This window comes from Pelobates fuscus, chromosome 3 (assembly GCF_036172605.1).
Source record: "Pelobates fuscus isolate aPelFus1 chromosome 3, aPelFus1.pri, whole genome shotgun sequence".
NCBI lineage: Eukaryota > Metazoa > Chordata > Amphibia > Anura > Pelobatidae > Pelobates > Pelobates fuscus.
The window spans coordinates 11,856,125-11,873,445 of record NC_086319.1 but is presented as its reverse complement, the minus strand read 5'-3'; the positions used below and the strand labels follow the sequence as shown (position 1 = coordinate 11,873,445).

The window sequence follows — 17,321 nt, the reverse complement described above, 5'->3', positions numbered from 1 at the left end:
TCAGAAGCATTAAAGGGGGGAATGTGATGGAAGCTCGGTAGAAATTAAATTTAGTAGGCCGAGATTTCCACGTGGCATATGCGTATGTTGGTGTATCAGTTAGTCAGTTACACGTAGCTAAGATACAATCAACAGTGTACTGAGCAAGTGCAGGAATGCAGGAACTGAAAACACTTCCCCTCCTCCATTGTTCTGGGTGAGCCATGTGGTCTAACAGGTAAGGGAAGTTAGGCTTTGTTCAGCTGATTGGGTAAAGAGTATATGTGGGTAGAGTTAACTATAGGAGGAGCTATATGTCTATATTATGCATTTACACAGTCAGTTCTGGGCTCAGACTGTTTGTTGTGGTGATGCTAGTCCATCTGAGCCCCGGTCGGTGATTTGAATAAAGAATCTCTTCCTTCCTGAAGAAACCTGTGTCCACTTCTCTGTGCTTGGCTTCCGTCAGTTTCTCCGGTATCAGTTTTATAGTATTTATCATGTGAGCATCTAAGGACATGATATCTAATATTTTGATTTCGATAAATATGTACAGACACGTGCAGACAGAGAGATCGACAAGGATGGCAGCATGCTACCTCTCAAAAATGTGGCTGACCATAATAGGAGTTGGATTTTAACTACAGAGCTGAAAGGCTGTGGCAGTTAATGGTTAACCCAGGTGAGATCTAGCTGTTAGTAATTAATCTTTTCTCTGTATATTTGATCTGGTCCGGCTTATTGTTCCTTTTTTACATTGTTGCGTTATATACACCTGTATCACCTTTCATAGCTGCTGGCTCCTCCCCTTCTCACCTGTCCTCCTCTCCCCTACACCTCACCTGCTCACAGGCTGCACTCTGCACAATCAGGACATCCTGATCACAGCTACTGCTGGAGGAAACCCAGTGATGACCAGACAGGTAGAAAACAAAACGCTTTTATTTTATTTATTTTTTATTAAAAATGCCTTATTCTTTATTGTTATTAGAACTTGTATCACATTATCTATTTTATGTCCTTAATGATATTTTTTATCATCATTTATTATTTGTGTAGTCTATAAGCAGTTGCCATTTTAGGGACAATTTTATCTTTTTATTTTATTTTTTGGTTCACAGAACATATTTGTCTGTGATTAAATCTGATACCGGAACGTGGATGGCTTGTTACACCTAACACGGTCTTACGGTATTGTGATACCAAGTACAATTATTGTGAGAAACAATAAATAAACAAAGCCACACATTTAGAAGAATATATTAAGAGATTATAAAATCTGGGTTCAACTCACATGTTTCTTGAAAAACGTGATCTACGCCTTGAAATGTCCCAGTGATTTAATTAATATTGGTAGAACTACTAGGTGTCTACACGCTAGGATTGCTGAACATACAAAAAAAAAAAAAAAAAAAAAAAGGTTAAGACACACATACTGTGTCTTATCATTTTTAACCCCTTAAGGAACAAACGTCTGGAATAAAAAGGAATCACGACATGTCACACGTGTCATGTGTCCTTAAGGGGTTAAACGCATCATAATCAGAATCCAAAAAAAAAAACATTTTTTTGTGCAATTAAACAAGTAAAAAAAATGATTGGAAAGGAGGTGATTTTAATAAAAGATACGCATGGAAGAAATGATGGATTAAAACAAGATTTTGAACTCTGCAATTTTTATTAATGAATTTACTTTTAAATTGTATTTTAAATCATTTTTAAAGGTATTTTTTGTAAACAATGTATTCCAACTCCTTTTATCCATCTCCTTCCGTAAGTAAGAAAAGATAATTTTATGAATATATTCGGATGTTTTTGCTCAGATTTATACTCTTAATTTGAAAGAATATTTGTACATAAATATGAAATTACAAATATTGTTTTATTGTGATGGTTTTTAGTTTTTCTTTTTTAAGTGTATGCTGTTGCTGTTGATGTTGCTGTTGCTGTTGCTGAGACTATATTCATAGTGTTCATAGATATGGCATTTGTTCATTTGCCTACTTGGATATATTTTTAACCCCTTAAGGACCAAACTTCTGGAATAAAAGGGAATCATGACGTGTCAGACACGTCATGTGTCCTTAAGGGGTTAACTCTAAATAACATTACTATATATATATATACTGTATATTGCTCATAGATTTCACATTTGCTCACATCTTTAATTTTAAAGAACATCTGTATGTATATATATTAATATTATTAATGTAACTGGACTATAATGGTTCCATTTATTTTTTACCTTTTTGGTATAGCTATATAATAGTTCAGCGTTGCTTTATGTGTGTTTACAGTTGTGCTCAAAAGTTTGCATACCCTGGCTGAAATTGTGAAATTTGGGCATTGATTTTGAGAATATTTGACTGGTCATGCAAAATATATAAAATATATAAAAGAATAGAGCACAGGATGTCTATTGAATAGAGAAAAAGGGGAGTTTGTCACACCGTGTAAAATGTAATACTGTGTATGTGTGCGCTGTTCCTTGATCTGTATATGGTTTACAGTTTGATCACTATGGCAGCACCATTCCTGAGAAAAGCATCTCCTGGGTGGGTCCCAAGAACTAAATATTTTGTCTGAACAAAAAATGAAATAGGGGATACAATGAAACCATTTGAAGGTCCTGTAGTATATCTGGAACTGGACACAAATTTACTGTCTGGGTGCAATGAGACAGACAAGGAGGCAGCAGTAAGAAATGGAAAGATATATTTTATGAGATTGTAACGATCGCGAGAATGGAGACGTTTAGACACAACGTATGAAGCCCATTACCGGATCAAACAAGGGATATCGGAAGGCTTCAGTTAAAAATAAATCATTCTCAAACCAAATAGAATTGTGTGAATCAGGAGTTTATTCGTGGTGTTTGATGTCCTCACGTAGTAACCGCATTAAAGCTTCTTCTATTGTGAGACAGGACAGAGTTATTAAAGCAAACCAAACATTTTTCACTAATTTGGATTGTACACCCAATGGTCAGGTCTCAAAAAACGTCAACATGAGAAAAGATCACACAAAGCAAACCGAAACATTGCCATCTACTGACTGAACAGTATAATGTGTATTCACACATATCAACTAGGATTTATACATTAATTGCTGAATACAGTGATACCTCGGTTTCCGAATTGAATGCGTTCTCCGGGACGTTTCTTATTGTGAAAAAATTGTAAACTGAAACTTGATTTCCCATATGAATGCATTGAAAACCAATTAATCCGTTCTGGAGGTCAGAAAAAAGTCCAAATGAGCTGGCATGGAAACCAACCCACAATGCAGAACACACAATAAAAGGCATGCCAACGACGAAGCTCAGCTCCCTACCTTTCCACAGCTTGAGAAATGCACCAAAAAATCCCCAAACCACTTCAAAAAAATTCCAGAATGGCTCCAAAACTCGATGCAAAAGCTGCTCCAACACCTCCACACTTGACGCCACGTGCTCCCCACAGACTCTAGCATGCAGGGGGCGGTGCTATAAACCTCCCAGGCTCAATGCATCCTGGGGAGTCTTGCTTCGTATTGCGAAAAAAATTTGTAAACCGTGGAATTATTTTTAATGGATTTTCATTTGTAAACCAAAAATTATGTAAAACCGAGGTGTTTGTAAACCGAGGTACCACTGTATATTCTTTTTTTTTTTTTTTTTAAATTCTTTATTTTTCACTCGACAGGAGAGGGAATGCAATATACAACTTTTTGGCTTACGCAGAAGCCCACTTCATATAACAGCTATTTCAGTTATTGCAGTACATAAGTAACATGAGTAATGGAAGGGTGACATATTGGATTATGCATATACAGTGATTTGTATCCCTGAATTCCAGCGAGGTTTTTGTAATTATTGGGTTCCCTTGTACAGCAAGGGAAAAGAGAGTGAAGAGGGGGAGGAGGTAAGAGGGAACGGGGAATGTGGAAGAAAGGGGGGAAAGGGGGGAGGGGGGGGGGGTAAGGGAGGTAGGGGCTAAAAATACTGTAGTCCTCCACTGCTATTCTGTGTCCCAGTTTTGGTTGTCTAATTCCCTTCTCTGTGTGGGTGATGCCCGCGTCATGAGTTTACCAACAAGGTAAGGATTCGGACGGTGGGCTCTTGGGAGGTGGCTTGGCATCGCGGGCGACCCGCGTCTTTGTTCTAGTAAGTAAGAGGTGTTGCCCATGGTATAACAGTGACGGCACAGGTTCTATTTCACAGGTAGTGCGTTGATATATAAGGGGTAGTTCCCCCTGTGAGCGGGATAGAATACCTTTTAGGTCCGCAAGCAGGGATGTGGATTGTGTGTTACCTGTATGCCCTCAGTTTGGAGCCGTTCCCAGGGCCCATATGGGGGTGAAGGGGGGGGAAGCAGATTATAGAGATAGTCCTAACGTGAAGGAGAGCGGAGGAGCTAAGGGAGGAGGGGGGGGGAAGGAGAGGAACGTGGTGCTGAGGCCCGTCCTGGCTATCCTTGTATGGAGGTCACCAAAGAGTGGGGAGGGCGGTTCATCCAAAGTCGCTGTCATCCCAAAGGTCCCATGTCCTGTGAAAGGTTTTTGTGGACCCCCTAAGTCTAGCTGTTAGGTCGTCCATTAGCCTTATCTCTCTAATTCTGGCCACTATTTCGGACTCGGTAGGGGTGGAAGGTTTTAACCATGAGGCTGCTGCAGCCTTCCTGGCCGCTAAGGTAATTTTGTGTATGAGTTTCTGCTCAGCTCTGGTCCAGCCCTCTATATGTCTGTTGAGCAGATAGACCCATGGATCCAGCTCCAAGGTCCTGGAAAAAACACGACTCAGGAGGGTCTGGACTCCCTTCCAGAACCTGACCATACTGGGGCATTCCCACCACATGTGTAGATACGACCCCTTTAGTCCGCAACCCCTCCAGCATTCGTCATTCACAGTTTTGCGCATCCGCAGTAGTTTTACTGGGGTGGTGTACCATCGGAACAATGTCTTAAATGATTGCTCCTGGAGGGTCACGCAGACAGAGGCGGTGGCATTGGCCTCCCATATCTCTTGCCACTCCGTTCCCTCCAGGACCTCTCCGAGCTCCTGTTCCCACTGAGCAGCGTAAGTTAGTTGGCCCCACTCCTTCGTCTTAGCACAAAGATGGGCATACAGCAGTGTGATCGTACCCCGGGGCAAGTTTTCTGATATACACCAGTGTTCAAAGAAAGTAAGCGGTTTCAGCGCTGCGCTTTTGATATGTGGCTGTTTGGCGAAGTCCTGTAATTGGACGTATCTGAAGAAGTCGCTGGGTGTGAGGTGTCTCCCCTGTGATAGGTCGTTGAACCCTACTATGTCGGGGCCGTTGTAGAGGTGGCAAATCCTCTGTATCCCCGTGTGTTCCAAGTTCCTGAAATCCCTGGCAGACATGCCTGGGGCAAAGGCTCTGTTGCGGAGGTAGGGCATAAGGGGGGAGGGTGAGGATGCCAGGCTGTATTTTGTGTGGGTGTGGTCCCATAATCTAAGTGAGTTTAGAATCGCCGGGCATGTGACTCTGAGTATGGGTCTATGTTCTCGCGGGACCCACATGGCAAATTGTGGTAGGTCAGCCCCTATCATGAGAGATTCAATATCTACCCACTTCCTTTTGCCTGGGGGAGTGTGCCACATCGCCACCTGAGCTAGTTGGGCAGCTAGGTAATAATGATATAGGCACGGCAGCCCCAGTCCCCCCCTTGTTTTGTGTCTGTAAAGGATCTGTCTTGAAATCCGGGGGCGTTTATTTTGCCAGATAAATGTGCCTATGGTTCGTTGCAGAGGTTGTAATTGGGCTTTTGACAGTTGTAGTGGTAATGCCTGGAATAGGAACAGGATACGTGGGAGGATATTCATTTTAACAGTGTGAATCCGTCCCACCCACGATATCGGCTTGTCAAGCCACCTGTCTAGGTCTTTTGCTAGGGTTTTGAAAGTGGGAGAGTAGTTGTGTTGGTATAGTTTACTGGGGTCTGCAGTTAAGTGGACTCCTAGATATTTAATGGAGGTGTGCTCTATGCGTATCTTATGTTCGTGTCCTATCCTTATAGCGTCGTTTGCCGGCATGCCCACAGGAAGCGCGCTGGATTTGGCCATATTCACTACATAGCCCGAGATTTTCCCGTATCTCAGGAGGACTTCCTGCAGAGCCGCCATGGACTGGGATGGATTAGTGAGTGTTAGCAGTACGTCGTCGGCGTAGGCCGAGACCAGGAACTCACTGCCCCCCACTAGGATTCCAGTGATTCTGGGGTGCTGCCTAAGGGTCTGCAGCAGGGGTTCAAGGGCTAGAACAAATAGGAGTGGGGATAGCGGGCATCCCTGCCTGGTGCCATTGTGTAGACTGAAGGGGTGGAGGGGAGCCCCCGAGATCTGGACCTGGGCTCGGACGTTGCTATACATCGCTCTAATGGGTGCGATGAATTCCCCTGGCAATCCTAGGTGTTCCAGCACCGTGAACAGGTAAGTCCAGGTCACCCTGTCAAAAGCCTTTTCGGCATCTAGTGATACGATTAGTGACGGGGTGTTCAGGGTGGCCTGTCTCCATATTAGATCTATATTGCGCCTAGTATTTTCGAAGAGTTGCCGTTCGGGGACAAAACCGACCTGATCAGGGTCTATAAGCGATGTCAGGAGAGGGTTTAGGCGGGACGCTAAGACCTTGGCTAGTATCTTCATGTCATGGTTTATCAGGGAGATTGGCCTATAGCTAGATGGGAGCATGGGGTCTTTCTCAGGTTTGGGTAACAGCACTATGGTGGCCAAGGACATGTCTTGGTCTGGGACACCTCCGTTCCTGAGGTCTGTGAACAGTCGGAGGAGGTGGGGTGTTAGCTCTTCCCTGAACGCCTTATAGTATCCGCCGTCGAAACCGTCAGGACCTGGTGATTTATTACCCTTTAGGGCTGTTATGGCCTTATCTATTTCCTCTTCGGTAATTTCCGAGGCTAGGGCTGCCCGGGCCTCGGGAGGGAGCGTGGGCAGTCGTAGGTCAGCGAGGAAGCTGTTAATGTCATTGAGTTCTGTCGCCCTACTGCCTGCCGTACTTGGGGTATGGTTATATAGGTGTTTGTAGTATTGTGTGAAGATTGCCGCTATCTCTGTCGGGGAGGTTTTGGTCGTTCCGTCCGGGTGCCTGATTGCTGTTATGTGTTTCCGTCTCTGTCGGGGGTTTAGGGTCCTGGCTAGCAACGTGTCCATTTTATTTGCTTTTTCATAGAATGTGCGTCTAGAGTAGGTCAGGGATTTGGCTGTGTCGTCCAGTAATAGCGTCCTAATTTCATGCCTCTTGGCGTCGAGCCTCTGAAAAGTCGGTCTGTCTGGGTGTGTTTGGTGGGCCTGTTCTAATGCGCGCAGCTCTAAGAGCAGCTGGTCGAGGGTCTGGAATTTTAGTTTTTTCTTTCTAGTGGCTAGGCGAATGAGCGAGCCCCTGATCACCGCTTTGTGTGCGGCCCATATCGTTGTGGCTTTTAGGTCTGGGGTGTCGTTCATGGTGAAGTATTCCAGGAGTTCCTGCCTAATCTGTGTGGTGACGGCTTCATCCCTGAGTAAGGATGTATTAATCCTCCAGGTCCACGGAGTGGCCCTGCTAAGATTGCCCAGTGTCAGGGTCACCTCCGCGTGATCGGACCACGTGATCGACCCGATGGAAGCGTCCGTGACCCGGGCCATGCAATGGTCGTTGACCAGGAACAGGTCTATTCTGGAATATGTGTCGTGAGGGGCCGAGTGGAAAGTAAAGTCCGCTGTGTCTGGGTGGTGCGCTCTCCACACATCCACAAGGCCAGTCTCTGTCATGAATTTGTGGAGCAATTTGTCTTGGCCGCCCCGGTTGTGTGATCTGGGTATTCCCCGGCGTGCACTTCTGTCGACTGCGGGGCAGGGCGTGGCGTTAAGGTCTCCTCCAACCACGATCATTCCGTGGGGGAGGGCTTGTACTAGGCATTGCATTTGATCCCAGAACTGCCGTTCTGGTTGGTTGGGTGCGTAAATATTGATGAGGTGTACAGTGTGCGAGAGGAGGGTGCCGGTTACGATGAGGTAGCGCCCCTCAGGGTCTATCTCGGTTTTAGTGGCTTGGAATGGGCAGCTGTTTTTAATAAGTATCGCTACTCCGTTGCGCTTCCTGTGGGCGCGGGCCTCGAATGTGGTGTGATATGTATGGTCACGTAGCCGTAGCTGCAAGTGCCTGTGTAAGTGGGTCTCCTGTATGAACGCTACGTCGGATTTCATTCTCTTTAGTTCACGGAAGAGCAGTCTTCTCTTGGTAGGGGAATTTAAGCCCTTAACGTTAAGGGAGGTTATGTGTAGGGCCATGTCTGTGTTGGGAGTATCCTATTATGCTGTATGCCCATCTCGGCACCTCGAGAACCGCTGTCGCTTAAGTTGCCAGTTAAAAGTCTCTCTGTAGACACCAGGTTAGCATCCTCTGCCCTGAGGGCACTGCTCAGCACCACGTAGGGATGGGGAGAAGGAGGAGGGGGGAGAGAAAGGGAGGAAAAAGAGAGGGAGAAAAGGAGATAAGTGAATGAAACGCCTCCATATGAAGGCGATTCGGGTCTGGTCTTACCAGTTGCCAGACGTACTATGGGTGCCATGGATCGGTCCTCCACTGCGACCTGCACAAGTGTGAGAGTCGAGCCTGGCAGCCATGACCGTGATGCGCTGCATAGCTGATTATCAGTAACCATTGTCCCTCCTCATCTGGCGGGCGTCTGGAAGGAACGCTCCCACCCGAGGTGAGGGGGAAACTGTAGTAAACAACCTGAATCAACAACAAACGTGTTAGTAATAACGGGACAAATAAACTATTAAGAACATGTACGCCTAAAGCATGAAACAGTGAAACATTCTTGGTATGTTAAAATAGGCAGGCTCAGTCCGCTTCCTCTGGTGACCTGCTGGGGCCTCAGTGAGGTGCTAGAGGGGGGAAACTGTGGTGGGGGGGCTCTCCCCTGGGGGGCGGGGGGGGGGGGGGGGGGGGAGGATCTGGGTGGGTGCCGCTCTGCCGTCCGTGCTGGGGCCCTGAGGGGAAGGGATGAGGTGATCTGATGGCCAAGGGCTGGGTCCATGCCCTGGGCATGTGCCCTAACGGGGCTGCGTTACTGGGGCCCGAGCTCGCCCCACGCCAGAGCCCGCAGCAGGCCCGCTTACAGTGCGGTAGCGCGGGGCGGGCCCAGAGCCCGGGGGCGAGAAGAGGGCGTGCGCACCCAGGGCATTCAGCATTATTCCATACATTACATGACAACATGAGCGTGCGAGGACGTATCCTATTGCAAAGTGTTGGAATGGTCGGGTGGGCTAATAAAACACTATTGGCGCCTGCCTCTTGCCCTGTCCTCTGGGCAGGGCACCCACCCCCCAAGAGGAGTCTCACAGGGATGCTGGGGACCCCTGACGCCGAGCACGCTTCTCTGGCTCGCGTCCACCCCCCTATCCGCATGTTATGGTGGTAGGAGTCGCTATGGATAGGGGGTATATGATGCGCCACATGCGCTATGAATACTCGTGAAGGTTGAGTGGGTGCAATGGCCCAAGCGGAGTGGCGGTTGAGTAGCAGGGGGGGGAAGCATAAACTGGAAGGGGCAGACTGGCAGGGGGTCGGTGTAGCAGAGGCCAACTCCAGCTGTTGCCCGGAGGCGGTGTAGCGACGTGTGACAGGTAATTGACAAGGTAATAACTGAGTCTCTAAGAGTCCATGGGGACCATAGTCCAACATTGTTCTCGCCCAAAGGCGCAGGATGTCCCTGGTGGGGATGGTGCTGCGGTCTGCGGTGTCCTGTGGGCCTCCTACATGACTCTGTGGTGCGTTATGCGCCCTATGGATGGGAATTCCCAGCCCCCACCTACCACCCAAAGGAAAGCAGCAGAGTTCTGCAAGTCCCGCCAGTGCCCCCGCCCAGTGTCCAAAGTCCCGATCAAGGGCCCGCTGCCTGCGGGTCCAGGCCGCCATTGAGAGTGGCTTGCGGTCTGAGTAAGTCCCGGTCCCCCACCCAAGGAGTCCCCCACTGTCCCCAATGTTAAGTCAATAGGTTAGTGGTAGTCCCCAACATGGGAAAGTCAGTCTGAGACCTGCTTATACGATACCCTTACAGCAGCTAACGTCCATTTCCTCCGACCTCCTGCCATTCATTCGGTAAGCTGCTCAGGTCCTCAGGCGTGGTGGGCACGGTGGGCAAGTTGAGTGGCGGCTGTAGCCCCAGGCTGCGAAATAGATGTTTGGGGTCTCCGTTCTGTAGAAGGACGTGTGTTCGGCCCTCTTTGAACGCCAGGAGTTTAAAAGGGAATCCCCAGGCATACTTGATGCTGGCCCACCTGAGGGCTTCAGTTATAGGTTTCCATTCCCGTCGGCGCTGCAAGGTGCTCGGTGCCAAGTCCTGGAACAGGGTGATTTCTGTCCCCCTGAATTTTATGGGGCCTTCACGGCTCTTGCGTAGCAAGGCTTCCTTTGTCTGGTAGTGTAGGAAGCGAATGACCACATCTCTGGGGTATGCTGTGTCCGTCCTCCTGGGGCGCAAGGCCCTGTGGGCCCTTTCGATGGTCCAGTGATCTTGTGGAATGTCAGGTAGCAGGGGCTGAAGCACCTCCAGCACGAGGTCTCTAACCGGCCCCTCTTCCTCACCCTCCGGCAGACCCCTCAGCCTGAGGTTATTGCGCCTAGATCTGTTCGCCATATCTTCAATCATAAGTTCAGCGTCAGATAAGCGGTGTGTGAGGTAGTTCACTTGGGCCACAACTGTGTTATGGGCCTTAGTGGTAGATTCCATGCGGGTTTCAAGGCGATGCGTCCTAGCTCCAAGGGCCTGGATCTCGGTTTGCAACAATGCGGTCGACTTTACAATCTCCCCGGCCAGGTAGGTACGCACCTCGGATAATTTGGTGAGTATCTGGGAGGTGTCACCGATCGTGTGTTCGCCGGGTGCTCCACGTGGCGACGGCGGCTGGGATGCCGCGCCATCTTCGGCGCCATCTTGTGGGTCTTGTTGGCTGTGTCTATGGGCGGCAAACATGCCCGCGACAGTGTTGTTGCCCTCCGGGCCTCTCTTGGATGCTTTCTTTGATTGTCGTTTCTCCATTGGAAGGTTGTGGGTAAGTCTGTGGGGCTAATGTTAGCTGTATACAGCGCGGTCGGAGCGGAGCTCTAGTCGGACACGTCCAGCTCCCTTGACGGTCAGGCCACGCCCCCCACCACTGTATATTCTAACAACCCCACTCAACAACTACTCCTTATGTTAAAGCCATTTTGGATCTTAGTTCTACAAATGGGTTTTGTCACGGAATCTGCAATCGTGTTTTCAGTGTCACACTATGTAAGCTCACGCACATTTTGTTCTACCAACTTGTGAATGAGATGCTTTCTGACATTAAGATGTTTGGTTCGTACATTGTTCTCTTCACTGCTTGCAAGTTTAATGCATCCTAGGTTGTCCTTATACAAGACTGGAGGCCGTGTCATTGACTCTCCAAGATCTTAAGGTAATTTACGCAAACAAACAGCCTCTTGACTGGCATAGGTAGCAGAGATGTATTCTTCCTCTGTAGCGGATAAAAATCACTGAAATCTGAAATCTTCTTTTTTACTGGACCCAGGTATAGCACCGTTTCCTAATCTGAACAAGTAACCATTTGTGGATTTGCAAGTACAGAGATCATCTGCCTAATCCAAGTCCACATAGTCTACGTGATGCAAGTCACAGGTTTTGGACAGTTTCAGACTTAATACACAATAATAAGTGAACAGCGCAATCAAAGTGAATATATAATACATTAAATTGCATATACCACACAGGATCTTATTACTGTGACTGTAAAGAAAACTTATAACCATCATAATGCAATACGCTTGGTACACAGATGGATAAGGGAATGTTAAAAACACTTCTATTGGCGGGCGGAGCCAGCTACCGCACTGACAAGACGCACCCAGAGAGAGCTCCTGACAAAAACGAGCAAATTACAGCCTAAAACCTTATTTTTCAGCCCAAAACAGCACACTGCACGAGAGGGCTGCACCTACCCAAGATGGGGAGAAAATCAAAAAAGTATAAAGCGGACAAAATCCCGACAACAGCCGACATTGGGGAACTTCTGAGGAGGCCTCAGGGAGCCATGAAGCCTGTCATGGCGCCCTTCTCCGACGAGCTATCCTATTCCTCCAGTGAAACATCACTCCCTGACCTGGAGGAGCTGGCCACCAACGCCAGGAAACAGAAAGCGGACATGCCGACTAAAAGGTCTGCAGAATCCCCGGTGACAGAGGGCACACTAAAGGCTCTCCTGGACGACCTCAGACGCAATCTGGCTGCCGACATTAACTCCTTCAAAGAGGAGATTAAAGGAGTGTCGAGACGCCTCCAAGAAACAGAGATATCCACGGCCGCACACGCAACCCGCTTAGACAAAGTGGAACAAGAGCTCCGTGAGCTGAGACGTGAGCAGGCCCAGACCCAGAACCGCATGGCGATGATGGAGGATCGGAGGAGATGGAAAAATGTCAAAATAAGGGGCATACCAGCCCAGATAAGCTCCGCTGAACTCCCACACCTCATACGAAGGCTACTTACCCACCTCTTTTCGGCCAAGCAAGCAAAACTGATGGCCCTAGACGGGTGCTTCAGGCTACCGACACCCACAGCGCGCTCCACTGAAGTATACGGAGACGTAATCATAAGGTTCCAGAATGGGCCGGACAGACAAGCGCTACTCACAGCACTACGGAACAAAGCACCGTACGACTTTGAAGGCCACAAGCTCACGTTTTACCCAGATCTTTCCAGAGCAACTTTGGGGTGGCGGAGATCTTTAAAACCACTAACGACAGAACTGATTCGGCACCACATCCCCTACAAATGGGGCTCCCCAAACTGCCTGATGATACCCCGAGAAGCAGGAAACTTAAAAGTCCAAGAGGCCACGGAAATAAATGACATTCTGCAACACCTGGGACTACCCATGATACAGGCAGGTTCGACACCGGAGACTCGAGAGTCTCAACCTCACACTTGGGACCCAGCCAGGATCCGATCCTTTGTACCAGCTGCCAAACGACTCACTTCGACACCGGCAGTTACCACCTGAGAGACTGGTTAGATTACACTACCTCTCTACTCCAGGACTATCTAACGCTATGTTATATCCGCAATGTTTTTGTTTTAGTTCTGTTACCTCCATAAGGTTTTAGATGGATAACACTTACGCTGACACGTAAACCCCCTTATTAGCTGAATTACTAGCTGACTTATTAGCTGACTTAAGGGCTGCACCTCGCTCTCCCTCCCCCCCCCCCCCCCCACTTACTCACCCACAGCCTGTACACTATGCACATTGTGTTAACTAGAGGGTGATAGCCTCCCCCATGCCCAGTTCTATGCCAGCAAACTAGCACCTGACCGGGAGACAAAAGGTCCAACTCGCCTCTACTCGCCCATACATGTAACAACATAATCCCCCCTGAGAGGTGAGAGACCGCCCAGCCACTACCGCAGACCACACAGCAAAGCTCTGTAGTTTCCAACGCTGACAGTCGCTCACTAGCCTGCAAACTTGCTGTGTGCTTGCTTTTGTTTTTACTGTTTGATTTTGTGTTTTATTTTCAATATAAAATATGCTGTATCTCAATGCCCGACCTTTGTTAATCTCATGTTGAACCCGAAGTACTGCACCTGCTGTTGGGGCAAAGAAAGTACTACTGTTATACTTGCATAACAAAAATAAAGAATTAAAAAAAAAAAAAAAAACACTTCTATTGGTATCACACTCACATCCTTCGGAGCATAAATCTACGGGCTCAAATATTTCAGTAAATGGACCCTCCAGAAAAAGGAAAAAAGGCACCACCAATTAGAACATGGTAAGCAAAGGTATTACAATAAATATGACAAGTCTTACGTGTAAGTAAGTATATTGCCACAATGCCAGTCCCACAAGGGTAACAGCACCACGCGTTTCAACCTTCCCAACTTCCTCAGGTGCATAGACTTTGGGAAACGGTCCCCATTTAATAAAGACATTTTCTGCTCCCTTTTCCAGTGTTCCCACCCCCTTACATCCATCGCACATGGTAGGACGAGCATTAAATGCTCAATCTATAGCGCGAAACAGGTTCGTTTTAAGTAGCGGTTATATACAATGCTCTGATACTTTGTGAAAATTGTTCGAAGAGAAACAAACCAAATGTATTTTTTACTCAGTGTTCCATGAACTTCTACAAAATTAGTAACATTTTGAATAATTATTTATCACGTATAAGTATTGTTTTTTTTTTTATTTAATGATTTTTTTGCTCAGTAGATTTTTTTTTTATAGAGCCGTCTATCCAGGACAAGTTTTCTCGTGCTTATGTTGATGCGTTCCAGCTTGTATCTATCGGAACTTGTTTCCTATTAGTTAAAGTGTCTCAGTGAGTTGGTGTTGGATATGGTGTAGAAGTCTCTGATGAAGTGCCTTGCAGGAAGAAACGTGTGAACATCTCCTTCTCGGTACCCGCTCTGTGCCCTGGCTGTTGTCACTGTTCTGTACTGACCATTTTATTATCAGAAAAAATAAAGCTGAACCTTTACTCACCTGCTTGAGTTTGGACATCCATTCCCTCTGGGGATCCAGTGTTGTTGTATTTAATATTTGGGCACCGCCATCTTTGTGTGGGTAGATGAAGTCCCTGTGGGACACATTATCTGCCCACACTAGATAGCGCTGTGAAATTCCCGCGCATGCCCAGTTAAACACTTAGGCATGCAAACAGGAATTTAATCCATTCATTAATTTATCAGAAATCCGAATAAATGAATAGAAATTTCAAATGAATGAACAAAGACCTCTTTGTTCGGTTTATTACAAGGAGGGAGCTATCGGCGCGCAGCTCCATCCTTGTAATATGTAAAAATAGAAGCGGCAGGGAGCTGTGCTCTCTGCCACTTCCTAAGTCCCCCATGTCCTCCCTCAATATGACCCCGATAATAGCATAGAGGAGATTAAAATCTCTTGAATGCCCCTACTCGCTATGGTGTGAGTAGGGGCATGTCTACTAAACAGTGAGCAGCCCCCTAGTATCCCCCCTCCCGAGCCCCCACCCATGCGAGTGGGGGATATTAAACTGGGGGGACCTAACGCCCCTCCAACCCCCAGCCATGAGTGGCGGGTGGTGGTCCTAAATGACAAGAGGGAACCTTTTGTCCTCCCTAGTCCACCCATGGGCGACAGGTGGCTAATTGTAAATCCCCCAGGTGACTAGGGTCCCCAAGCCCCTAGTCACCCCCCCACCCAATTTATTTTTTAATAAAGACCTACCTACCCCCTCACCCTAAAAATAGTGAGGGGGAACAGGAAAACTAAATACCTGTAAATAAAAAACAACTTTGATTGCTTTTTCTAAAATCTTTTTTCAACCCTAAAAAGGGCCAAATAAAAATCCATAATACCCGTCGCAACTGTTAAACCCCCCCCCCCAAAAACAGAGTGTCATCTGGGGGGGTTTACATTTAGCCACCATCCTTCGCCCATGGGGGGGGCAGGACAATAGGTATCATCTGGGGGGGTTTACATTTAGCCACCATCCTTCGCCCATGGGGGGGGGCAGGACAATAGGTATCATCTGGGGGGGTTTACATTTAGCCACCATCCTTCGCCCATGGGGGGGGCAGGACAATAGGTATCATCTGGGGGGGGTTTACATTTAGCCACCATCCTTCGCCCATGGGGGGGGGCAGGACAATAGGTATCATCTGGGGGGGGTTTACATTTAGCCACCATCCTTCGCCCATGGGGGGGGGGCAGGACAATAGGTATCATCTGGGGGGGTTTACATTTAGCCACCATCCTTCGCCCATGGGGGGGGGCAGGACAATAGGTATCATCTGGGGGGGTTTACATTTAGCCACCATCCTTCGCCCATGGGGGGGGGCAGGACAATAGGTATCATCTGGGGGGGTTTACATTTAGCCACCATCCTTCGCCCATGGGGGGGGGCAGGACAATAGGTATCATCTGGGGGGGTTTACATTTAGCCACCATCCTTCGCCCATGGGGGGGGCAGGACAATAGGTATCATCTGGGGGGGGTTTACATTTAGCCACCATCCTTCGCCCATGGGGGGGGGCAGGACAATAGGTATCATCTGGGGGGGGTTTACATTTAGCCACCATCCTTTGCCCATGGGGGGGGCAGGACAATAGGTATCATCTGGGGGGGGTTTACATTTAGCCACCATCCTTCGCCCATGGGGGGGGCAGGACAATAGGTATCATCTGGGGGGGGTTTACATTTAGCCACCATCCTTCGCCCATGGGGGGGGGCAGGACAATAGGTATCATCTGGGGGGGGTTTACATTTAGCCACCATCCTTCGCCCATGGGGGGGGGGCAGGACAATAGGTATCATCTGGGGGGGTTTACATTTAGCCACCATCCTTCGCCCATGGGGGGGGCAGGACAATAGGTATCATCTGGGGGGGGTTTACATTTAGCCACCATCCTTCGCCCATGGGGGGGGCAGGACAATAGGTATCATCTGGGGGGGTTTACATTTAGCCACCATCCTTCGCCCATGGGGGGGGGGGCAGGACAATAGGTATCATCTGGGGGGGGTTTACATTTAGCCACCATCCTTCGCCCATGGGGGGGGGGCAGGACAATAGGTATCATCTGGGGGGGTTTACATTTAGCCACCATCCTTCGCCCATGGGGGGGGGCAGGACAATAGGTATCATCTGGGGGGGGTTTACATTTAGCCACCATCCTTCGCCCATGGGTGGGGGCAGGACAATAGGTGTGTCCCCCTCAGTCATTTAGGACCCCCACCCGCTGCTCAAGGTCCCCCCTTCAGGCTCAGGAGGGGGGACACTAGGGTTTTTTTTTTGTTTAGTAGACATGCCCCTACTCACGATATAGCGAGTAGGGGCAGAATTTGCTTAAACTAAGTCATCGTTACTTAGTATTAGTAAATGTGGCTGAAAGACCAATTTAGGAATTTCAGACTTTTGGTAGATAGCCCCCTGATACCGTGGGAATCAGGAAGTTATATACTAAGCGGCTGCAAGATGCAGCCGCGGCACGAATAAGATCAGATCATTCCAATCAGAACAAAGTCCGGAATTGCGTCCTAACATGAATGAACAAACTGTTCTTATTCTGTTAGGACGAAATTCTGTAGTTTCGCCGGCATTCTGTCTAAATGACAGGACGTTCGGGAATACTGACCGGAAGCATTGCGAGATTGCGGAGGAAAGGTGAGAATTGTGGGAAAATTTCTCTGACCACAGGAAACAGAGCACACTTTGCTCCTCCGCTGGTCAGAGATCGCCAGGTGTAGGAAACTTCCATAAAACAAAAAAGTCCCTACTTTGTCTTATGTTTTAAAGAAAACCAGAGCAGATACGAAG

At 48.0% G+C, this 17,321-nt stretch overlaps 1 protein-coding gene across 1 annotated transcript in view; it reads left to right on the top strand.

Annotated features, from left to right (window-relative positions):
- Positions 1–850: 850 nt before the first annotated feature.
- A4GALT (alpha 1,4-galactosyltransferase (P1PK blood group)) overlaps positions 851–17,321 on the top strand; it is a 45,335-nt gene continuing 28,864 nt past the window's right edge. Inside the window, exon 1 of the mRNA XM_063445045.1 lies at positions 851–902. The gene's annotated coding sequence lies outside the window, so the exon portion shown is untranslated. The remainder of the gene's footprint in view (positions 903–17,321) is intronic.